This window comes from Triticum dicoccoides, chromosome 2A, assembly GCF_002162155.2.
Source record: "Triticum dicoccoides isolate Atlit2015 ecotype Zavitan chromosome 2A, WEW_v2.0, whole genome shotgun sequence".
In the NCBI taxonomy this organism is placed as follows: domain Eukaryota; kingdom Viridiplantae; phylum Streptophyta; class Magnoliopsida; order Poales; family Poaceae; genus Triticum; species Triticum dicoccoides.
The window spans coordinates 369,603,966-369,629,464 of NC_041382.1; the positions used below are offsets into that span (position 1 = coordinate 369,603,966).

General features: G+C 43.2%; 1 long non-coding RNA gene across 2 annotated transcripts; it reads left to right on the forward strand.

Moving 5' to 3' along the window:
* Positions 1–19,903: 19,903 nt before the first annotated feature.
* Positions 19,904–22,028, forward strand: LOC119354602. 2 transcript variants are annotated; one of them, XR_005171115.1, is made up of 5 exons: positions 19,904–20,214; positions 20,354–20,454; positions 20,890–21,011; positions 21,424–21,683; positions 21,762–22,028. It is a non-coding gene; the product is annotated as an uncharacterized LOC119354602 (long non-coding RNA). The 2 variants fall into 2 exon arrangements; XR_005171114.1 differs by having other exon boundaries at positions 19,913–20,454.
* The last annotated feature ends 3,471 nt before the right edge of the window (positions 22,029–25,499 follow it).

Genomic DNA, 25,499 nt, shown 5'->3' on the forward strand with positions numbered 1-25,499 from the left:
GGAGAAGGTTAATTTTGATGCTAAACAACGTGCTGAATTGATTTTAAAAATGCATGAGTTAACTAAGGAAAACATTGAGCGTATGAATGCTAAATATAAACTTGCTGGAGATAAGGGTAGAAAACATGTTGTGTTTGCACCTGGAGATCTTGTTTGGTTACATTTGCGTAAGGATAGATTTCCTGATTTGCGCAAATCAAAGTTAATGCCACGTGCTGATGGTCCCTTTAAGGTGTTAGAGAAAATAAATGATAATGCATATAAACTTGAGCTGCCTGCAGATTTTGGGGTTAGTCCCTCTTTTAACATTGCAGATTTGAAGCCCTATTTGGGTGAGGAAGATGAACTTCCGTCGAGGACGACTTCATTTCAAGAAGGGGAGGATGATGAGGACATCAATACAATTGTTACACCCACAGCCCCTGCTGCTATACATACTGGACCAATTACTAGAGCTCGTGCACGCCAACTAAATTACCAGGTACTTTCGTTTCTTGGTAATGATTCTAATGTTCATGAGAATATGATGCTGCCTAAATTGGATACATTTGTTTTGCTTACAAATGAAGGGCCTAGCTTGGAGAAGGATGAACATTGGAGCAAGAACAAGCATGGAGATGATGGCATGCGCAAGGGGAACAAGAACGGAGTTACAAGTGATGATTTCAGGACTTTGAAGCCACCATAATGGGTGCATGAAGCCTTGGACGAAATATACAAGATGTCACTTTATAAATTTCGTCCCGAGGCTATTTTAGGTGTTGCGTCACCTTATTATTGGGCCAGGCCCATGTAATTTCGAAATACATAAGTATAGGCTATTTTTAGAGTCCGTATGTGTGGGGAAACAAGAGATATGGTTGATTTCGGACCCCTCCACCAAGGGCCACGAAATTCCCCCCTCTTCCTCCATATATACAGCCCTTAGGGCATCGTTTAGACTTTGGGTTTTGTTTAGATTAAAAGTTCGCCATAGCTGCAACTTCGCGTACTTCGTTTGTGTTCAACGACCAGACAAAGGCGTCACAGAACCCCACCTTGATCAATAAAGCTTTCATCTTATATTCGCAATATCCAGATTGCAATCTCAGTTTCTTGCTTGTTCTTCGTTTGCTCGCAGGAAACAGACCCTCGTGGTCAGGTTGATCGTGCTCCGGCGTGGTCGATAACCTCTCGGAGTTGGTTTAGCGAATTCTAAGGCGCGACGTCCTCGCACGTTCGTAGTCGGATCGTGAAAGTCGACTTCCACCAAAGCGATATCCATCATCTCATCGAAAGACGGGACACCCCGCCTCTATCACATGGCCTGTCATCGTAGCCGCGGCCACCATGCGCCTCGCCGCCTATGAATATGTCTAGGAGGACCGCCATCGTTGACTTCATCCATCCCGGGCATCAAATCGAGCGGGGCCGCCTCGTACGCTCGCCATCAAGCTCATTTCCATCGCGTACATCACCGTCATTCATCGTTGATTGTCGCCGCTCCGGTCCGTACGCGACCTCCTCGAGCTCACCTTCGGCACTGAAGTGAGATCCTCCTCCATTCCCCCTCGATTCGTTGCCGTCCTCGAGCTCACCCAAGCTCGCGTGTATGTATACGTACGTACGCGCATGTGTACTGCTGCTGCTCCCGTTGTTGTTGCTTAGCGTTGCTACTGCTGGTCGCGCTGATACTGCTAGGTGTCGTTACTCGCTGATGTTGTTTGCCCATGCTGCGCTAGTTGCTGCCGTTGCGTACTGCCGCTACTGGCCATGGCCATGACCATGGCCATGTGTGGTGTTTGGTGTGTGCATACGTGTGCTACTGACATGTGGACCCTATTGATAATTAAAATGCTAAATTAAATTATAAATAGCTAAGCCTATGACATGCAGGACCCACTGCACTGTTCATCATTGACTGGGTCAATATTTGACTGGGCTGTTGACTTTGACTCTGGTCCCACCTATCAGTCAAACAGCCACATTGGTTGTGTACACACCCTGAGTACACTTAGCATTTAGTCATTTATTTTTGAAATAACAATATTCCAGAAATTGTTTAAAACTTTGATAATTCATACTCCCTCCGTCCGGAAATAGTTGTCATCAAAATGAATAAAAGGTGATGTATCTAGATGTATATTAGTTCTAGATACATCCCTTTTTATCAATTTTAATGACAAGTATTTTTGGACGGAGGGAGTATAAAATAAACAGTGGCTCAAATGAAAATAATTTATATATGAAAACCCTTCAGAAAAGTAAGACGAATCCGAATATGCCATCCACATACCTGTCACATGTCTCCAACACTGCAAACATGGAACCTTCCCCTCCGAATCGTCTATCTAATAATTGTCTAAAGCCCGGAAAATATTCCCAGATATTTTCCCGCTCTATCTGTAACGTGCAGCACTGTGTTAGATCACCCCTAGCACAGTATATTGTCATGCCATGCTTTGTGCTGCATTTATTTGCTTTGTATTTATTGTTTCTTCCCCCTCTTCTCTCTGGTAGACCCCGAGACCGACGTGGCCCCTGAGTGCAACTACGCCGCAGATGACCAGCCCCTTTCAGCAGAGCTTTCAGGCAAACAAAGCCCCCTTGATCATTCCTATATCCTCCATTCTTTCTCTTCCATGCTTGTATTAGACTTTGCTACTGTATATGATTGCTCCTAATCTAATGCATAGCCTGCTTTTGTAACATGTTGTTCATACTTTACCTGTTGTCCCATATGCTTAGTATAGGCTGGTTAGTGATCCATCAGAGGCCCTACACCCTTGTCTGTGTTGCCAGGCTTTACTATCAGAAGATTCAACCAATGTGATCGAAGTGCAGAGACCGACACAGCACCGCACACCCCCTCAGTTGTACGACTCTGCAGAGCTACTATCGAGTGCCGAGGGTGATACCTCCAACTCCACTCCTGGTGATATCTCTATAGCATAGCTAGTTGGTTGTGAGTTACCAAGGGTGATTCCTCTTTCACCACCTCTGATGATGCCTCTGTCGTGCAGCCCCTCAAATGTGATACCATCGAGAGTCATTCCTCCAAGTTCAACTTGATGGTTACATAGAGTAGGAATCCAACGAGGGTGATTCCTCAGGTTCCCCCTTGATTTCATGGACACACGGTTACCCTATCTTTTACCTCAGTCCCTTATTGAAATTGGGTGAGTTCCCGCGAGAGATGTGAAGTCGGGTTGACCATGAGGGTACCCGCGAGATAACTACGCGGCACGGCCAGGCAGGCAGAATGCCCAAGGAGAGGGATAGGCCTGACCCTTGCCATAAGTCCACGAGACGGGGTGACGGGAACATTGATCGTCATCGTGCACTCCCAACACACTAACAGTTTGGATGTGTGATCTGAGTAGGCCTCTGGCCTTTCCGCACTGACCACCACACAAGAATAAGTAAGGGCAATCGGCGTTGTATGATTCTCCCAAAAGCTCTGTCAGATGTCCAATTTAGCATTGTGGGCCTGTCGGGCCAGTGCTATCGAGGATGAGGTGCTGCTCGTCCCAGCTCATCGCATAATGACCCGGAGTGCAAAGGGCGATGGGCCCAAGACCCCTGAGAACTTAGGATGTAGACCGGCGGGGGCCTCTCTGCGAAGCCTAGGTAGGTCTACGGCGTGTCGATCAGCCGAGGCCGGGCATGACCAGGAAAAGTGTGTCCGGCCAGAGTTACTCAAGTGTTTTGGTTAAGTTGGTGCACCCCTGTAGGGAAATATATCTATTCGAATAGTCGTGTCTACGATAACGTACGCTCGGAGTTGTATCCCGATCTACTACAACTAGAACTGGATACTGGTGTTACTAAATTGATATGATGGCTCCGGGATCGCTTCCCCACGGGGTAGACGAGGAAGGATCTGTGGGTGTTGCCATTATATACTTGTTACTGTATGATATGTTACTCTACTCTCTTCTATTGCTGCAAGACGCTGCAAGAGGCTAGTCCTTGTTAGGCTAGGTCGTCCCTTCTATTCTGGCATTTCTGAAGTTTAGTCCACAGATACAGCTCCTTTCCTTTGATACCGATGCATACTTAGCATAGATATGATGTAAGTCTTGCAGGTACTTTGGATGAGTGCTCACGGTTGCTTTGCTACCCATTTTTCCCCATACCTGATTGTTGTGATCAGATGACGGAGCATCAAAGTCATCTGACCCCATAGATGACTACCACTACACCGACGGAGCTTACTACTACATGAAGACCGACGAACAGGAGTAGTTCGGAGGCTCCCAGGCAGGAGCCTTGTGCCTTTTCAATCTAGATGACGTTGTTTTGCTTAGCCTTCTTAAGGCAAACTTGTCTAATTATGTTTGTACTCAGATATTGTTACTTCCACTGACTCTTGTGTATTCGAGCCCTCAAGGCCCCTGGCTTGTAATATAAAGCTTGTATTATTTTATTTTGTGTCTAGAGTTGTCTTGTGATATCTTCTCGTGAGTCCCTGGGCTTGATCACGCGCATTTGCGTGTATGATTAGTGCATGGTTGAATCAGGGGCGTCACAAAGACTTTGCGCCTAGCAAACTTTGGATGAATATGAATTCAGGTATTGTGCCATATGGGTGTGTGTTATTGGTATACCCATGGGGAGCATGAGCAGAGAAACTGGAGAACAAATTGGGAACATAATTGGGAAAACTCTTGAAGTAGATGTTGACAATAACAGTTCGGAAATAGGACAATTTCTAAGAAATAAAGTTAGAATGGATATTAGGAACCGATCATGAGGTTTCTGCTGTTTTGTGTGGACAAAGATGAAATGAGGGATTAGCATATGTAGAGGAGATAGAAGAAGATGAGGACTCAAAGGAAAAGAAGAACAAGGATAAGGAAAGGATTATAGCCTTCAAATATGTGCATCTTCCAAATTTTTGCTTTCATTGTGGAATCATTGGTCACATCGACAAGTCTTGCATACTAAAGCCAGAAAGAGGGGAAGAACAACAATTTGGCAACTGGCTTCGTGCCGACAGTATGAGGAGGAACTACAGTGAAGATGATAGAAGCAGAAGCTCTAGTGGAACAAGGGATTTCTAGAAAACAAACAGCTCTGGAAGTAAGGGGAGTAAATAGGGCAGTGATGACCCTTCTTGGAGGAAAAGGCACTTTGGAAAGGTATAAGAGAAAGTATATGAGAAAAGATGGGATAAGGAGGTAACTAGCCCCTCGGGGAGGATGCCGGAACGAAGTAAACACAAAAGAGAATTAATTCAAATGATACCAAGAAGGCATGTGAGGGAGTTGAAAAGCTGGTAGTTGATGAAGAGAAGTCCCAAAAGATAGGTAAAGGAGTATTTGTAGAAGAAATCAAGCTTAATGAAGAAAATAAGCAAGGACCAAAGACCTCACGGGAGTTGATGACCCTGAAGGGTGGACCCTTGAAGTCGTAGCAGTTGCACCAAGAAACACCAGGTGGGAACAAGAACTTTGATGGATCAACCATCCAAGATATAAAAGGGTAAAAAACTCACCTATAAACGATATGTAAGATAAACTGGTGGGAAGGCAGGATCAATTGGAGAAGTATGTGCAAAGAAAAGGAGTATGAATGATATGGACATTAATGTTGAATTTGAAAATGTCAAGAAGTCGAATATAGGAACTGATGCATTGGTGAGCCAGGCTGGTAGCATCAATAGGAAAATGGAAATTAATGCAATGGTGAGTAAGGCTAGGAGTACCAACAAGGATGGTGTTGTCGAACAACGCAAAGAAACCAATGTTGAGACCGTTGGGCTGCAGGGACAGCCCGGCGAGTCCAAATGAAGCTTGTCCTTTGGAACTGTCGGGGATTGGGTAATGGCCCGACAGTTCATGGGCTTCTGTACCTCCATAAGCAGGAGGACCTAGATGTGTAATTCCTTTCAAAAACAAAAATAATAGGTAGGAGAATTTGTAGGTTCAAGTGGATGCTAGGTTTGTCAGGTATTCTGGCCAGGGATTGTGAAGGCAAGAGTGGAGGAATTGCCCTGTTCTAGAAGAAAGATGCGGATATAAGGCTGCACAACTTCTCTAAATACCATATAGATGTGGAAATAGTGGGAAAAGATGGTTCCAAGTGGAGGTTTTACCGAAATTTATGGAGAACCGGCCATTGAAAAGAGGGGCGTAACCTAGAAGTTGTTGCGAATGTTGAACCAACATATGAACTTGCCATGGCTCTGTATGGGAGATTTTAATGAGATATTGTATGGACATGAGAAAAGAGGTGGACCCCCCCCCCCCCAACCCCAGGCTCAAATGGATAGTTTGAGAGGGGTTGTTGAAGAATGTGCACTCAGAGACCTAGGCTTTAGAGGTGACAAATTCACATGGAGGAATAATAGTTGGGACCCAATAAGATACGTAAAGGAAGGGATAGATCGTTCCTTGGGATCCGGGTCTTGGTGCACTAGATTCCCATCTTACAAATTTATTAATGGAGATCAGAGGCATTCAGATCACAGACCGGTGATGGTAGTGATTGGAGAGCAAACAAAAAAATGCTCCAGACCTTTCGTTGGAGCCAAGTTTTTTAGGTTTGAAGCTAAATGGCTCGAAGAGGATGAATGAGGAAACAATGTAAAAAGGGCTTTGGAATAGCTAAGGTGTGGAGGTAGGAGGCTGCTTAATGGATGGCTTGAAGAAGGTGGCATCCGAACTAAAAGGATGGGATTCAAATGTGCTAGGAAATCTGCAAAAGAGGATCAGTGAGAAGAAACAAGAACTCGAAAATATCAGGAGTGAAATTAATCCTAGCACTGTGGATTGTGGGCATGTGAACAGAGAGAAATTAAATAAGTTGGAGAACCAGCTGGAAATTTTCTGGAAACAACATGCTCATGTAAATGGCTCCATTTAGGGGATCGAAATACTGCCTACTTCCACTCTTTTACTTTAGAGAGAACAAGGAAACATAAAATAGAGAAATAATAGAAAGAAGATGGATCATGGGTCGAAGATGGCGAACAACTAAAGGAGCATCTAGCAAGCTATTTTTCCAATCTGCTTTCGTATGAAGCTGGATATAACATAGACAAAGTTCTGAGAGCTGTTCCTGTTGGGGAACGCAGTAATTTCAAAAAAAATCCTACGCACACGCAAGATCATGGTGATGCATAGCAACGAGAGGGGAGAGTGTAGTCTACGTACCCTCGTAGACCGACAGCGGAAGCGTTATGACAACGCGGTTGATGTAGTCATACGTCTTCACGGCCCTACCGAACAAGCACCGAAACTACAACACCTCCGAGTTTTAGCACACGTTCAGCTCGATGACGATCCCCGGACTCTGATCCAGCAAAGTGTCGGGGAAGAGTTCCGTCAGCACAACAGCGTGGTGACGATCTTGATGTTCTACCGTCATAGGGCTTCGCCTAAGCACCGCTACAATATTATCGAGGAGTATGGTGGAAGGGGGCACCGCACACGGCTAAGAAAACGATCACGTGGATCAACTTGTGTGTCTATGGGGTGCCCCCTGCCCCCATATATAAAGGAGTGGAGGAGGGGAGGGCCGGCCCTCTCTATGGCGCGCCCTAGGGGAGTCCTACTCCCACCGGGAGTAGGATTCCCCCTTTCCTAGTCCAACTAGGAGTCCTTCCAAGTAGTAGGAGTAGGAGACAAGGAAGGGGAAGAGGGAAGAGAAGGAAGGAGGGGGCGCCGCCCCTCCCCCTAGTCCAATTCGGACTAGTCAATGGGGGGCGCGCGGCCTGCCTCTCCCTTTCCCCTAAAGCCCAATAAGGCCCATATACTTCTTCCCCCGTATTCCCGTAACTCCCCGGTACTCCGAAAAATATCCGAACCACTCGGAACCTTTCCGATGTCCGAATATAGTCATCCAATATATTGATCTTTACGTCTCGATCATTTCGAGACTCCTCGTCATGTTCCCGATCTCATCCGGGACTCCGAACTCCTTCTGTACATCAAAACTCATAAAGTCATAATATAACTATCATCGAAACCTTAAGCGTGCGGACCCTACGGGTTCGAGAACAATGTAGACATGACCGAGACACGTCTCCGATCAATAACCAATAGCGGAACCTGGATGCTCATATTGGCTCCTACATATTCTATGAAGATCTTTATCAGTCAGACCGCATAACAACATACTTTGTTCCCTTTGTCATCGGTATGTTACTTGCCCGAGATTCGATCGTTGGTATCTTAATACCTAGTTCAATCTTGTTACCGGCAAGTCTCTTTACTCGTTCTGTAATACATCATCTCGCAACTAACTCATTAGTTGCAATGCTTGCAAGGCTTATGTGATGTGCATTACCGAGAGGGCCCAGAGATACCTCTCCGACAATCGGAGTGACAAATCCTAATCTCGAAATTCGCCAACCCAACATGTACCTTTGGAGACACCTGTAGAGCTCCTTTATAATCACCCAGTTACGTTGTGACGTTTGGTAGCACACAAGGTGTTCCTCCGGCAAACGGGAGTTGCATAATCTCATAGTCATAGGAACATGTATAAGTCATGAAGAAAGCAATAGCAACATACTAAACGATCGGGTGCTAAGCTAATGGAATGGGTCATGTCAATCACATCATTCTCCTAATGATGTGATCCCGTTAATCAAATAACAACTCTTTGTCTATGGTTAGGAAACATAACCATCTTTGATTAACGAGCTAGTCAAGTAGAGGCATACTAGTGACACTCTGTTTGTCTATGTATTCACACATGTATTATGTTTCCGGTTAATACAATTCTAGCATGAATAATAAACATTTATCATGAAATAAGGAAATAAATAATAACTTTATTATTGCCTCTAGGGCATATTTCCTTCAGTCTCCCACTTGCACTAGAGTCAATAATCTAGTTCACATTGCCATGTGATTTAACACCAATAGTTCACATCATTATGTGACCAATACTCAAAGGGTTTACTAGAGTCAATATTCTAGTTCACATCGCTACGTGATTAACACCCAAAGAGTACTAAGGTGTGATCATGTTTTGCCTGTGAGAGAAGTTTAGTCAACGGGTCTGTCATATTCAGATCCGTATGTATTTTGCAAATTTCTATGTCAACAATGCTCTGCACGGAGCTACTATAGCTAATTGCTCCCACTTTCAATATGTATCCAGATTGAGACTTAGAGTCATCTAGATCAGTGTTAAAATTTGCATCGACGTAACCCTTTATGACGAACCTTTTTGTCATGTCCATAATCGAGAAACATATCCTTATTCCACTAAGGATAATTTTGACCGCTGTCCAGTGATCTACTCCTAGATCACTATTGTACTCCCTTGCCAAAATCAGTGTAAGGTATACAATAGATCTGGTACACAGCATGACATACGTTATAGAACATATGGCTGAGGCATAGGGAATGACTTTCATTCTCTTTCTATCTTTTGCCGTGGTCGGGTTTTGAGTCTTGCTCAACTTCACACCTTGTAACACAGGCAAGAATCCTTTCTTTGCTTGATCCGTTTTGAACTTCTTCAAAACTTTGTCAAGGTATGTGCTTTGTGAAAGTTCAATTAAGTGTCTTGATCAATCTCTATAGATCTTAATGCCCAATATGTAAGCAGTTTCACCGAGGTCTTTCATTGAAAAACTCTTATTCAAGTATCCCTTTATGCTATCCAGAAATTCTATATCATTTCCGATTAGTAATATGTCATCCACATATAATATCAGAAATGCTACAAAGCTCCCACTCACTTTCTTGTAAATACAGGCTTCTCCAAAAGTCTGTACAAACCCAAATGCTTTGATCACACTATCAAAGCGTTTATTCCAACTCCGAGAGGCTTGCACCAGTCCATAAATGGATCGCTGGAGCTTGCACACTTTGTTAGCTCCTTTTGGATCGACAAAACCTTCTAGTTGCATCATATACAACTCTTTTTCCAGAAATCCATTTAGGAATGCAGTTTTGACATCCATCTGCCAAATTTCATAATCATAAAATGCGGTAATTGCTAACATGATTTGGACAGACTTAAGCATCTCTACGGGTGAGAAGGTCTCATCGTAGTCAATCCCTTGAACTTGTCGAAAACCTTTTGCGACAAGTCGAGCTTTGTAGACAGTAACATTACCGTCAGCGTCAGTCTTCTTCTTGAAGATCCATTTATTCTCAATTGCTTGCCGATCTTTGGGCAAGTCAACCAAAGTCCACACTTTGTTCTCATACATGGATCCCATCCCAGATTTCATGGCTTCAAGCTATTTTGCGGAATCTGGGCTCACCATCGCTTCTCCATAGTTCGTAGGTTCATCATGATCTAGTAGCATGACTTCCAGAATAGGATTACCGTACCACTCTGGTGCGGATCTTACTCTAGTTGATCTACGAGGTTCAGTAGTATCTTGTTCTGAAGTTTCATGATCATCATCATTAGCTTCCTCACTAATTGGTGTAGGTGTCACAGAAACCGGTTTCTGTGATGTACTACTTTCCAATAAGGGAGCAGGTACAGTTACCTCATCAAGTTCTACTTTCCTCCCACTCACTTCTTTCGAGAGAAAACTCCTTCTCTAGAAAGTTTCCGAATTTAGCAACAGAAGTCTTGCCTTCGGATCTGTGATAGAAGGTGTATCCAATAGTTTCCTTTGGATATCCTATGAAGACACATTTCTTCGATTTGGGTTCGAGCTTATCAGGTTGAAGCTTTTTCACATAAGCATCGCAGCCCAAACTTTAAGAAACGACAACTTTGGTTTCTTGCTAAACCATAGTTCATATAGTGTCGTCTCAACGGATTTAGATGGTGCCCTATTTAACGTGAATGCAGCTGTCTCTAATGCATAACCCCAAAACGATAGTGGTAAATCGGTAAGAGACATCATAGATTGCACCATATCTAATAAAGTACGGTTATGACGTTCGGACACACCATTACACTGTGGTGTTCCAGGTGGCGTGAGTAGTGAAACTATTTCACATTGTTTTAACTGAAGGCCAAACTCGTTAACTCAAATATTTTATTTCTGCGATCATATCGTAGAAACTTTTTATTTTCTTGTTACGATGATTCTCCACTTCATTCTGAAATTCTTTGAACTTTTCAAATGTTTCAGACTTGTATTTCATCAAGTAGATATACCCATATCTGCTCAAATCATCTGTGAAGGTTAGAAAATAACGATACCCGCCGCGAGCCTCAACACTCATCGGATCGCATACATCAGTATGTATTATTTCCAATAAGTCAGTTGCTCGCTCCATTGTTCCGGAGAACGGAGTCTTTAGTCATCTTGCCCATAAGGCATGGTTCGCAAGCACCAAGTGATTCATAATCAAGTGATTCCAAAATCCCATCAGCATGGAGTTTCTTCATGTGCTTTAAACCAATCTGACCTAAATGGCAGTGCCACAAATAAGTTGCACTATCATTATTAACTTCGCATCTTTTGGTTTCAATATTATGAATATGTGTATCACTACGATCGAGATCCAATGAACTATTTTCATTGGGTGTGTAACCATATAAGGTTTTATTCATGTAAACAGAACAACAATTTATTCTCTTACTTAAATGAATAACCGTATTACAATAAACATGATCAAATCATATTCATGCTCAACGCAAACACCAAATAACACTTATTTAGGTTCAACACTAATCCCGAAAGTATAGGGAGTGTGCGATGATGATCATATCAATCTTGGAACCACTTCCAACACACATCGTCACTTCACCCTTAACTAGTCTCTGTTTATTCTGCAACTCCCGTTTCGAGTTACTAATCTTAGCAACTGAACTAGTATCAAATACTGAGGGGTTGCTATAAACACTAGTAAAGTACACATCAATAACATGTATATCAAATATACTTATGTTCACTTTGCCATCCTTCTTATCCGCCAATCACTTGGGGTAGTTCCGCTTCCAGTGACCAGTCCCTTTGTAGTAGAAGCACTTAGTCTCAGGCTTAGGACCAGACTTGGGCTTCTTCACTTGAGCAGCAACTTGCTTGTTGTTCTTCTTCAAGTTCCCCTTTTTCCCTTTTCCCTTTTCTTGAAACTAGTGGTCTTGTCTACCATCAACACTTGATGTTTTTCTCGATTTCTACCTTCGTCAATTTCAGCATTACGAAGAGCTTGTGAATCGTTTCCGTTATCCCTTGCATATCATAGTTCATCACGAAGTTCTACTAACTTGGTGGTGGTGACTAGAGAATTCTGTCAATCACTATTTTATCTGGAAGATTAACTCCCACTTGATTCAAGCGATTGTAGTACCCAGACAATCTGAGCACATGCTCACTAGTTGAGCGATTCTCCTCCATCTTTTAGCTATAGAACTTGTTGGAGACTTCATATCTCTCAACTCGGGTATTTGCTTGAAATATTAACTTCAACTCCTGGAACATCTCATATGGTCCATGACGTTCAAAACGTCTTTGAAGTCCCGATTCTAAGCCGTTAATCATGGTGCACTAAACTATCAAGTAGTCATCATATTGAGCTAGCCAAACGTTCATAACGTCTGCATCTGCTCCTCCAATAGGTCTGTCACCTAGCCGTGCATCAAGGACATAATTCTTTTGTGTAGCAACGAGGATAAACCTCAGATCACGGATCCAATCCGCATCATTGCTACTAATGTCTTTCAACACAATTTTCTCTAGGAACATATCAAAATAAACATATGAAAGCAACAACGCGAGCTATTGATCTACAACATAATTTGCAAAATACTATCAGGACTAAGTTCATAATAAATTTAAGTTCAATTAATCATATTACTTAAGAACTCCCACTTAGATAGACATCCCTCTAATCATCTAACTGATCACGTGATCCAAATCAACTAAACCATGTCCGATCATCACGTGAGATGGAGTAGTTTTCAATGGTGAACATCACTATGTTGATCATATCTACTATATGATTCACGCTCGACCTTTCGGTCTCCGTGTTCCGAGGCCATATTTGTATATGCTTGGCTCGTCAATTATAACCTGAGTATTCCGCGTGTGCAACTATTTTGCACCCGTTGTATTTGAACATAGAGCCTATCACACCCGATCATCACGTGGTGTCTCAGCACGAAGAACTTTCGCAACGGTGCATACTCAGGGAGAATACTTCTTGATAATTAGTGAGCGATCATCTTAAAATGCTACCGTCAATCAAAGCAAGATAAGATGCATAAAAGATAAACATCACATGCAATCAATATAAGTGATATGATATGGCCATCATCATCTTGTGCTTGTGATCTCCATCTTCGAAGCATCGTCATGATCACCATCGTCACCGGCGCGACACCTTGATCACCATCGTAACATCGTTGTCGTCTCGCCAATCTTATGCTTCCACGACTATCGCTACCGCTTAGTGATAAAGTAAAGCATTACAGCGCAATTGCATTGCATACAATAAAGCGACAACCATATAACTCCTGCCAGTTGCCGATAACTCGGTTACAAAACATGATCATCTCATACAATAAAATTTAGCATCATGTCTTGACCATATCACATCACAACATGCCCTGCAAAAACAAGTTAGACGTCCTCTACTTTGTTGTTGCAAGTTTTACGTGGCTGCTACGGGCTTAAGAAAGAACCAATCTTACCTCAAGTTGGTGCTATTTTAACCTTCGCAAGGACCCGGCGTAGCCACACTCGGTTCAACTAAAGTTGGAGAAACTGACACCCACCAGCCACCTGTGTGCAAAGCACATCGGTAGAACCAGTCTCGCGTAAGCGTACGCGTAATGTCGGTCCGGGACGCTTCATCCAACAATACTGCCAAACCAAAGTATGACATGCTGGTAAGTAGTATGACTTATATCGCCCACAACTCACTTGTGTTCTACTCGTGCACAACATCAACACATAAAACCTAGGCTCTGGTACCACTGTTGGGGAACGCAGTAATTTCAAAAAAAATCCTACGCACACGCAAGATCATGGTGATGCATAGCAACGAGAGGGGAGAGTGTAGTCTATGTACCCTCGTAGACCGACAGCGGAAGCGTTATGACAACGCGGTTGATGTAGTCATACGTCTTCACGGCCCGACCGAACAAGCACCGAAACTACAGCACCTCCGAGTTTTAGCACACGTTCAGCTCGATGACGATCCCCGGACTCCGATCCAGCAAAGTGTCGGGTAAGAGTTCCGTCAGCACAACAGCGTGGTGACGATCTTGATGTTCTACCGTCGTAGGGCTTCGCCTAAGCACCGCTACAGTATTATCGAGGAGTATGGTGGAAGGGGGCACCGCACACGGCTAAGAAAATGATCACATGTATCAACTTGTGTGTCTATGGGGTGCCCCCTGCCCCCATATATAAAGGAGTGGAGGAGGGGAGGGCCGTCCCTCTCTATGGCGCGCCCTAGGGGAGTCCTACTCCCACCGAGAGTAGGATTCCCCCTTTCCTAGTCCAACTAGGAGTCCTTCCAAGTAGTAGGAGTAGGAGACAAGGAAGGGGAAGATGGAAGAGAAGGAAGGAGGGGGCGCCGCCCCTCCCCCTAGTCCAATTCGGACTAGTCAATGGGGGGCGCGCGGCCTGCCTCTCCCTTTCCCCTAAAGCCCAATAAGGCCCATATACTTCTTCCCCCGTATTCCCGTAACTCTCCGGTACTCCGAAAAATACCCAAACCACTCGGAACCTTTCCGATGTCCGAATATAGTCGTCCAATATATCGACCTTTACGTCTCAATCATTTCGAGACTCCTCGTCATGTCCCCGATCTCATCCAGGACTCCGAACTCCTTCGATACATCAAAACTCATAAACTCATAATATAACTATCATCGAAACCTTAAGCGTGCGGACCCTACGGGTTCGAGAACAATGTAGACATGACCGAGACATGTCTCCGGTCAATAACCAATAGCGGAACCTGGATGCTCATATTGGCTCCTACATATTCTTCGATCGTCGGTATCTTAATACCTAGTTCAATCTCGTTACCGGCAAGTCTCTTTACTCGTTCTGTAATACATCATCTCGCAACTAACTCATTAGTTGCAATGCTTGCAAGGCTTATGTGATGTGCATTACCGAGAGGGCCCAGAGATACCTCTCTGACACTCGGAGTGACAAATCCTAATCTCGAAACACGCCAACCCAACATGTACCTTTGGAGACACCTGTAGAGCTCCTTTATAATCACCCAGTTACGTTGTGACGTTTGGTAGCACATAAGGTGTTCCTCCGGCAAACGGGAGTTGCATAATCTCATAGTCATAGGAACATGTATAAGTCATGAAGAAAGCAATAGCAACATACTAAACGATCGGGTGCTAAGCTAATGGAATGGGTCATGTCAATCACATCATTCTCCTAATGATGTGATCCCGTTAATCAAATAACAACTCTTTGTCTATGGTTAGGAAACATAACCATCTTTGATTAACGAGCTAGTCAAGTAGAGGCATACTAGTGACACTCTGTTTGTCTATGTATTCACACATGTGTTATGTTTCCGGTTAATACAATTCTAGCATGAATAATAAACATTTATCATGAAATAAGGAAATAAATAATAACTTTATTATTGCCTCTAGGGCATATTTCCTTCAGTTCCTACTATAGTAAGTAGAGACATGAATGAAATCTTATGTGCGGAATACTTACCAGAAGAGGTCAAAAGGGCACTTGATGATACTGGGGATCTGAAAGCGCCTGGGCCGGATGGAATGCCTGCTTTATTCTATAAACACTTTTAGGAGATAGTGGGTGAACAAGTAATAAAAAAGAGTTGAATGTACTAAAAGAAGGAACCATGCCCAAAGGGTGGAACAACACCCTAGTGGTACTTATTCCCAAAAACTTGATGCCAAAGAACCTGAAGGAGCTGAGACCAATAAGCCTATGTAATGTGGCCTACAAAGTGGTGGCTAAGGTACTCACTAACAAGCTAAAATTGATTCTACCTCATATTATTTATCACAACCAGAGTGCATTTGCACCTAGTCACATTATATCAGGTAATATACTGCTTGCATATGAATTAACACGCTACTTGCAGAACAAAAGAAAGGGGGGCAATGGATATGCGGCACTCAAACTTGACATGAGTAAAGCATACAACGCCTAATGGAACTTTCTTGAAGGTATATTCTTAAAGTTGGGGTTCAGAAGGAATTGGGTGAAATTAATAATGATGTGTGTCTCAAATATAAGATACCAAATTAAGGTTAACAGTTATGTTACAGATACTATTCTACCTCAGCACGGATTAAGGCAAGGGGATCCTTTATCCCCCTACCTATTTCTCATATGTGCAGAAGGATTCTCAGCGATGCTTCATGAAGCAAAGAATAGCGGCAAACTAAGAGGTATACAAATCTGCTACCAGTGTCAGCCACTTACTTTTTGCTCATGACTCTCTTTTGCTCATTGAAGCAGAGGAATGTAATGTTGCTGAAGTCCAACATATACTTGAAGTTTACGAGAAGTGTTCAGGCCAAGTCATCAATAATGTTTAGCAAAAATACCAAACAAAGAACCAGAGAAAGAGTGAAGATGCTATTGAACATAAAGAAGCAAGGGCACTCAGGGAAGTATCTTGGCTTGCCGGTCTACATTGTCCAATCTAAGAAAAAGGCCTTTGCCTACCTAAAAGATAGAATTTGGAGATGAATTCATGGGCGGAAGGAGGAAATGTTGTCCAAGGCAGGTAAAGAAGTTTTGATCAAAGGCGTGGCTCAAGCAATCCCGGTATACACTATGGCTTGTTTTGACCTCATCAAAAGTTTATGCGATCAATTAAGCTCTATGATATGCAAGTAATGGTGGAGTCAGATGGATAAGGAAAACAAGGCACACCGGGTTAGCTGGGAGACTATGACTTGGCCAAAAAGTAAAGGTGGCTTGGGATTTAGGAATCTTCATCATTTCAACATTGTAATGCTAGTAAGGCAGGCATGGCAACTGCTGCAAAATCCAAGTACCCATTGTGCCAGGGTCCTATCATCGAAGTACTATCCAGATGGTCAAATTCTTGACGCAAAACCAACCAGAGGTATGTCTTATGCCTGGAGAAGCATCTTGAAAGGAATTAGTCTTTTGGAAAAGGGGATAATATGGAGAGTGGGGAATGGACAGAATATCAATATCTGGAATGACCCTTGGATCCCAAGAGGAACAACAAGAAGAGCAATCTCAAGGAAAGGGAGGAATGTAATCACGAGGGTAGAGGAGCTTATTGATCCAATAACAAATACCTAGGATGCGCAATTATTGAACCAGACCCTAGAGGAAGAAGATGTGCAAGCCATTTTGCAAATTCCAATCTATGATTGGATCGATGACTTCCCTGCATGGCATTATGATAAGAAGGGTGTGTTCTCAGTCAAATCTGCTTATGGAGCAGCAAGGGATTATGAAGCTCAAGAATCGGTTAGGGGTGTTCCTGCATGCTCCACAATCAATAATGATGACAAAGGTTTTCAATGAAAGAAATTGTGGTCAATCTCTCTCCCAAATAAAGTGTTGCACTTCTTATGGAGAGTGGCCACAAGTAGTCTGCCTATGCGCATGAAACTAAGGAAAAGGGGTATGGAGGTGGACACAAGATGCCCACTCTGTCACAGGCTAGATGAAGATAGAGGGCATGTCTTTATCAAATGTAAATGTGTTAAACCAATCCGGAGACAACTACAGTTGGAAAGAATAAGAGAAGAACTTTCTGCTTGCCCGAGTTTTATTTCTTTTCTTGAATCAATTCTCAATTTACGTGAAGAGGAAAAGATAATAGTGTGTTGTTTACTCTCGATTTGGTGGGCCGAGAGGAATAAAGCCAATGTCGGTGATAGAATAGGATCTTCAGAGGAGGCGGTCTCTTCTATTTTTGCACATGCATTGGAATACAAGTCTCTGAAACTGAAGAGGTCGGTTCATAAAGTCCCGGTTGTATCTAAATGGGTCTTTCCCATGGTTAACTATGTTAAAATTAATACTGATGGGGCGTTCTGTGAAGAATCCCATTCAGGAGGTTGGGGCTTTATTGTGACAAATGATCTAGGTGTTCCTGTGGATGCGGGACACAACCATCTCCAGGGAGTAAGCTCCGCACTTCATGTTGAAGCTTTGGCGCTACTCAAAGCTTTGCACATGACCTCCGATATGGGATGTAGTTGGGTTCAACTAGAGGTGGACGCGACCAATCTGAAGCAAGCTATCACCTCCCACGATTATGATCTTTCGTCTCTAGGAGTCTTGTTTAAAGAAATAATGCTAAACTAAGCGTGAGTGTAGTTTATATGGCGTCATATCCTGTGAATCCACCTATGGTGTAGAATAAGCTATTCTACACTCACGCTTAGTTTAGCCTGCCGTGTGGGTGGTCGTCGCAACGGCAACCTCGGAGGGAGATCCGTGTTGATTTCGGTCGCATCGGCATCCTGTGGCGACCGCCTCGGACAGAGATCCATGTCGATGGTTGTTGCATCGGCAGCCTGCGTTGGAGATCTGAGTAGGTGGCAAGCTGCATCTCATTTAGACAGCGACCAACATAGTCCGACGAAGACAACGATCACCACACTCCGGCTATGGCCACGACCAACACGATCCGACGAAGACAACGATCACCGCATCCCAACGATGACGGCGACCACAACAGCACAACCCCGTAGATGACCACTACTGCGACCACATAGTTGGTCTTATTTAGATGAACTCCTCTTGCAGTTCATGTTGTTGGGAATGCAAAATTCAGAAATATTGAATGTCATTTCTCTGGATTTGTTTTCGAGAAAGTTGGGAGAGAGAGCAACTGAACATGTGTTGGCTGCCTCGACTAGAATCACAGTATATCTTATACTAAAAATGAAAATGTAAACATGTTTGCTAGATTGACTGAAAGCTCTCATTTAGTATTTTTACTTTCTTTTGGTGAATTGATACTGTAATTTAGTTAACAAGTCTTGTATGCTGCCAACACGCTTCTACACCTGATAGATGCTACTTCTACTATTAAGCAGCCAACATCCCAAATAGCTGATGAGTGGCTGAATTAAACACGGCTTGTACAACAGTCTCATTTTGCCAAAGTTTCCTGTACATGATGGAGACAATAGTAGGCGACGACCACACTCCCACTAGGGCCACGTCTTGCACATCCTGACGGCGGATGGCCATATATATATAGGGTCGCACTATTCATCACTCTGGGTGTACTTAAGGCCAGTTCTTTTCTAGCTTATTTCAGCTTATTATCAAAAAAAGCCAAAAGCTCAAAAGAACTGGATTTGAAAAGGCTAGCTCAGCTTATTTCCATCACTCTCCCCTTCACAATGAGAAAAAGCTAGGTGGGAGGAGCTTCCCGCAGCTTCTGACTTAACCCCAAAGGGGTATAGCTATGTGGCCCTGTTGTTTGCCCAATTTACAGCAAAAATGCCACCGCCAGGTCCCAGTTTAGCTCCCGCAGAAAAAAAACAGGCTCTCCTTCGGTCATTCCCATCCGCACCGAGCTCCCGCAACACAGAGATGTCGTTGCCTCTAGGTTTCCCAGCTAGCCGCCGCCGCTGGTGCCCTGCTCCTCTGCTGCTGCTCCTCCCTCGGGCGAGCCCATGGACGGCGGGTAGGCCTCCATCCCCCGCCGCTGCTCCTCCCTCGGGGGTACCCCTGCCACCCCGGTCTCCTACCAGTTACTCCAGATCGATCCGGCGGGTGCTCAACTCCGGCCGCGGACGCCATAATGTTCAAAGCATTATATATTTGTTCATATAGGCAGAAAAATGATGAAAACAATAGCACAATATTGTTTAATGTGAACAACAATATAGTTCAAGGGCATTATAGACTTTTCACTGATCATACCACACATAAGCTGAACAAACGGGCATCGAAAAGAACTGGCTAGCTTATTCTCTGAAGCTTATTTCCACATGAGCTTATCTTGAACTTATTTTCATAAGAGCTTATTTCCACAGCATAGCACAAAAGAACTGGCCCTTATTCCTCACCCCAGCCTAATCACACTCACCTAAACGACCGGCACGGCAGCAGCACCCTGAGTTTTGTGCGGTAATTTATAGTGCGTGCGAGGTAATATTACGGCCTTGACTTGTCTCAGGCGCGAGGAGCCATAACCATCCCCGATTGGAACATAGAGTAGTTGACTGTGACGAGGACGACGCAACATCGACGGGGGTGAGGCGTCGACGACCGTCACCTTGACTGCGGCCGAGACGCCGGCCACTCGTTCACCCCTCCTCCAAGCGGCGATTGAGTTTGATGATTCCAGGTGCGGGCATCAGGACCTCTGCTATTGGATCCAGGTGCGGGAGATTGAAGTATTAAACTCAGTCTCTAACCTCCCGAACGGGACTCAGACTCTGTTGTTGGATCCTGTTGGATCTTGTTCGGGGATGAGACTGACGTTCGAGTTCGATCCTGGACGACGGGATTGAGACGCAGGTTCTCTAACCTCCAACAGGGTCCACTCGTTCGATCCTACCGTCGGCCATCCTCCAAGCGGCGTGGGCGTCAAGTTCGGCTTCGACGCCCGCACCATCCAGGTCCACTCCCGCCTCCCATGTACCGTCTTGCTTCTATTATTCTATAATCGGTGGGTGCTTCCCATTAATTGGTGGTTCCTTCCAGCATTGCTAGGATATCTGTTGTTGACTAGTTCCAGGATAGGGACTCGTTAAATTTTGCAAGTGATAGGGTTAATTGACTAGTTCAATTAAATCACCAGTATTCAGTCCACTAAGGAGAGTAACTTTAATCGGCCAGTGGCCAATAGGACTAATTAACTAGTTCGAGTTCACTAATAATTAGCTAGTTCAAGTTCAGGTCAGATTCTGAATTAATACCACGGAACACATTACAATGGGGCTAGAGTTCAGTTCGTGTTTTCTTCAATAACACTAATGGCAATCATGTGTACGTGCTCCATTGCGCTGCACCAGTAGCATTTTGATAAACTTGGCCTGAATTGTCATGAACAGAACCAGATACTTTATTGCGAAGACGTCAGCGCCACACCCCCCCATCAAATCCGTCCAAGCTCATCATGTCTCCTCTCAGATCTCATTGGCTGCTCCATTCTCGGTGCCTGATTAAGCACAAGGTATTGTTGTTCATTCCTTATTGGATAGTCATTGATAGGGATGCGTTGAGCTGAGCCCAAGTTAATGTAAAGCTCATGATTTTCAAACCGAACTTTGTTGTCACCATCTAATCTTATGAATCTTACAAAGTAGTTAAGCATTATGTCGTTTCTTTTGCGTCTGCACATCAGATTTGTAATAGACAATGTATTGTTGCCTCAAGTGTGTCATATATGACACCATCGCTTCTTTTGTGTCCGCACATGCAGATTTTTACTCCCTCCGTTCTGAATTACTCGTCGCAGAAATGGATGTATCTAGATGTATTTTAGTTCTAGATACATCCATTTCTACGACAAGTAATTTGGACCGGGGGGGTAATAGACAATGTATTGTTGCTTCAATGTCGTATATGACACCATCGCTTGGCAGGGCGATCCGGTACGAGGGAGCGCCATGGGCGAACCCAGCCCTCGCGAATATCCATGGAGGCGGCTGGCGGGAGACATCGTCCTAGCGAGGTGGATCTAGCATCCCGTCGTCGAGGCGCCCCGCGGAGCACCCTGGCCCATGTAAGAAGGCCACTATGGAAGCGCCTCATTTGGGCAAGCAACCATGGTTCTGATTGTTCATATTGATTTTGAACTTGGATAGCAGGGGCATTTACTTTGTTGAGGAGGAAAATTCAGAAGGTACTGAATCCTCTTTTACATGTTTGGTCACAATAAAACTCCATTCTGAATTGACTTCTAATTTCAAATGCCCTGCAGGACGCAGCAGAAGATGTCCTTCAAGAATACCAAAAAGGTTGCAGCCGAGAGACAAAGATGGGAACATAGGATGTCCAGATGCTGTTGTAGAGGCTTCTCACTATGTCCATTTGTGTTGTGTTGTTCCTTGCCAGAATTCTATGCATGTGCACCGCTACTAATTCTGCTGGCTGAATTTTAATCATGCCTGCCCCACCCAATGTTTTCTATGTTAAAAGTGGCATGTGAACTTCTGTGAGCATGCCGTTTAATTGGTTGAGAAAATTATACTTTGCGTAAAACTAAGTTTGTTTCTGAATTGTGACTCTATTGTTGAGCTCCATGATCTATGATAAAGTATTGCCGGAAGATGGCTGTAATCTTGGTAGAAAGAATGGTATCCTGCACCTGTAGTGCATCGGTGACATGAGAAATTTTGTACATTTTGTATGTATTTACTGGTCCTATGTTTTTTATTTAGATGTAAATGTCTTCAGGACTGATGTGACTTGAACTTGGATAGCTAGTAATGAAACATTATGAGTACAAGTAACTTGGAATCTTGCAGTTAATGAAGTAGTACATCTCTAACTTAAATGTCAGAGTTTGGCTAGTTACTGTTTCTGAAATCTATGTTATACATTGTATATGGAGCAGGAATCTTCTGTTTCCATGTAAGCTAAGGTGTTGATACAGTCTGTCATGGAGGTTTGGTAGTATATATATGGTTAAACCACCGCATATTTGTTACCGAATAAAACAAATGCAATGTTGTTCTATACTATATACTATATGTGATAGGGGAAAATGCAATATTGATATATACTATATGTGGGGATGGAAATTTTGCATGTTTATTCTCCTGCTTGAGCGTGACCACGACGGTGTGTCCATGGCGGTCTGGGCATGACCAAGCGACGGACTAGCGTGCAACTCCTCGCCGTCCGTCCCGTCACAGCAATGAGCAGCCCTTGTTTAGTCGGTACTGCTACATGCAAATAACGGGACATAAGAGTGTTCTCTGGAGGGGCAGACAATGCATGTGTTGTGTTTGTTGATCTTTCTTTAGTTTGCTGAAATTTTTATTAGCAACTGAGGTGTAACCAAGATGTAGGGCGTGGTGAGGATGTGTACTCTACTACTATGTGATTTGCTCAAAATTATCTCAATGGAATCATTTTGAGAGGGGAGTAATGAGTTAAGACTTGAAATCAGTACGCATGCTACATTAGTCATTTTTGGTGCCAACTGAAAGTTTTGAATTGGAACATGAATGGTACTGAGAGATCTATCCATAATAGACATTGCTAATTCAAGAAATGTATTCGCAAGAGACGACCGCAAAGACATATATAACAAAGATGTGAAAATTCAAATATCATTTGAAAACGAGAAATACAATGTTGCTGATGTAGCAGAGCCATAACAATTCTGATATGAAGAAATGAATAAATTCAGTGGTAATTAAACAGCAACCATAACAAGATTTTTTTTTCTTATTCTACTTAAATCTTCTTGCAGTGGCAGTGGCAATGGATTCTTTATCCTTTTGCTGGGCTATAGTACACGTGCTCTTCCCTAGCACCTCCAGGATTAATGTTTGTAGAGAGGAAGAAGCTTGTGAGGACATTTCCTGGGCATTCAAGTTGATAGAAGCTAGGCCAAATCACACTAGCATTTTTAGCACATGCTAATGCCCTCTCTTTTGAGTTGGATTAAAATGTTGCAAATTCAATGAGTGAGCATAACAAGTTAGAAAACATATGATATATTGAACAAATGCTCGTTCTACATCCAATGAACAGAAAAAAAGTTCCTGAGCAAATTTCGAAAAGAAATCAAGGTGAGATGCCCTGAAATGTGTGAATGCATAAATGTGTTTTCATGTAATGTTGTTGCAATCTTACGCTAGAATCTAAATGACCTATGAGATGTGTGATTACAGTAGCATTCTCTAATTAACCTGTAATTTGCCTTTCCATCAGTACAAACCCATAAAAGATGCAGGCTTCAAAAACCAAAACAAAAAACCTCGCTCCTCGATAGAAAAAGAGCGGAGCTGAGCTTCCTCTACTCCATTCTGTGATTTGTTAAGTAGGCTTTAATAGCCCTTGCACAACCATTACTACCAGACCACTATGAGAATAATCATAGATTTATGTAGTAACATTCAGCACTGTAAAATTAGCATCGTACTTTCTCAAACTGAATGAAGCGGTAAACCAAACATAGAAAAAGTAAAAGAAGTATGTAAATTCTCAAAATGGGAAAATTGTACAAGAAAAGGAACCTTATAATTCTGATTTCCTATTCCTAGAATAAACATAAACCTCTAAGATTATGTGCTTAAAAGCTTAACCTGATAGTTTACATCCGTGATAAAACTTGTACAGAATGTCTTTTCTAGAAAGAACATAGGAAATATTCTTATAAAGCTATTACCTCTGAACCAAAATATAAGACGTTTTTGTAGGCTAGTTTGATACTCCCTCCATTCCAAAATATAGTGCGCCCGCGCTTCCCGAGGTCGAACTTTGACCATAAATTTAACGAACGAGACCGACTGTGGCGGGAGAAAAAGTTACATAATTAAAAACTACTTTCGAATACGAATTCACTGATATAATTTTTGCTCCCACCGCAATCGGTCTTGGTAGTTAAATTTATGGTCAAAGTTGAAGCACGGGGATAGAGGAAGCACTACATTGTGGAATGGAGGGAGTACAAAGGTAGTTTTTTTTTCGAAAAGGGGGACTCCCCGGCCTCTGCATCAGAACGATGCATACGGTCAACTTTATAAATAAGCAAATAGGTTCAACAAGGTCTTAGAGTCTTAACCAAAAGTAAAAGTAAAGGCAAGCTCACAAAGAGCCAAAGAGCCAAAAACACACTAGCAAAAAGAATGCCACAACCGGCTGGGCAAAGAAAGATAGGAAAACTAATTGCCTATCCTATTACATGACCGCCATCCAAACCGGTAGAATATATCCTGTGCTACCGTCTCCCACCGGATAGATCCAGTAACCAAACGCTCCCTGGCCTCCGTCGGAGTGAGTAGCGACCACATACGGATCAACGCAGTGGCTCGGAAGATAACCTGCAAAAAATGAATATTTGTTGTCCTGTTAAAAACCAAATCATTTATGCAGTTCCATACTGCCAACAATAAAGCACATACTCCTACTCGAATGTGACTCGTTGTTTCGGACTCTATCCCATTAAGCCACGTTCCAAATAACGTACTGATGGCATTCGGAGGAGTAATGTTAAAGGCTATGTGCACCGTCTGCCATAGGCCAATGGGCACTCAAAAAAAAGGTGTTTGATAGTTTCATCCCGATCACAAAAACTACACCTAGTAGGTCCTGTCCAGTTACGCTTTGCCAAGTTATCCTTAGTTAAAATGACTTGTTTATGTACAAACCACATAAACACTTTAATTTTCAAAGGAACTTTGACTTTCCATACAAATTTGGAACTAGGAATGGCCCTAGAGTTGATGACATTGAGATACATCGATTTAACTGTGAACTCTCCAGACCTAGTAAGCTTCTAGCACAAATGATCAGGTTGTTGAGATAGCTGAACCTCCATCAGTCTACTCACTAAATGAAGCCACGCTTCCCAATGATTACCGGTAAGCGTCCTCCTAAAATGAATATTAAGGGGGATGGATTGCAGTATCGTTGCAACATAAGCCTCATGTCGTTGAACAATACTATACATGGACGGGTACTGAAGCGCTAGCAGCGTCTCTCC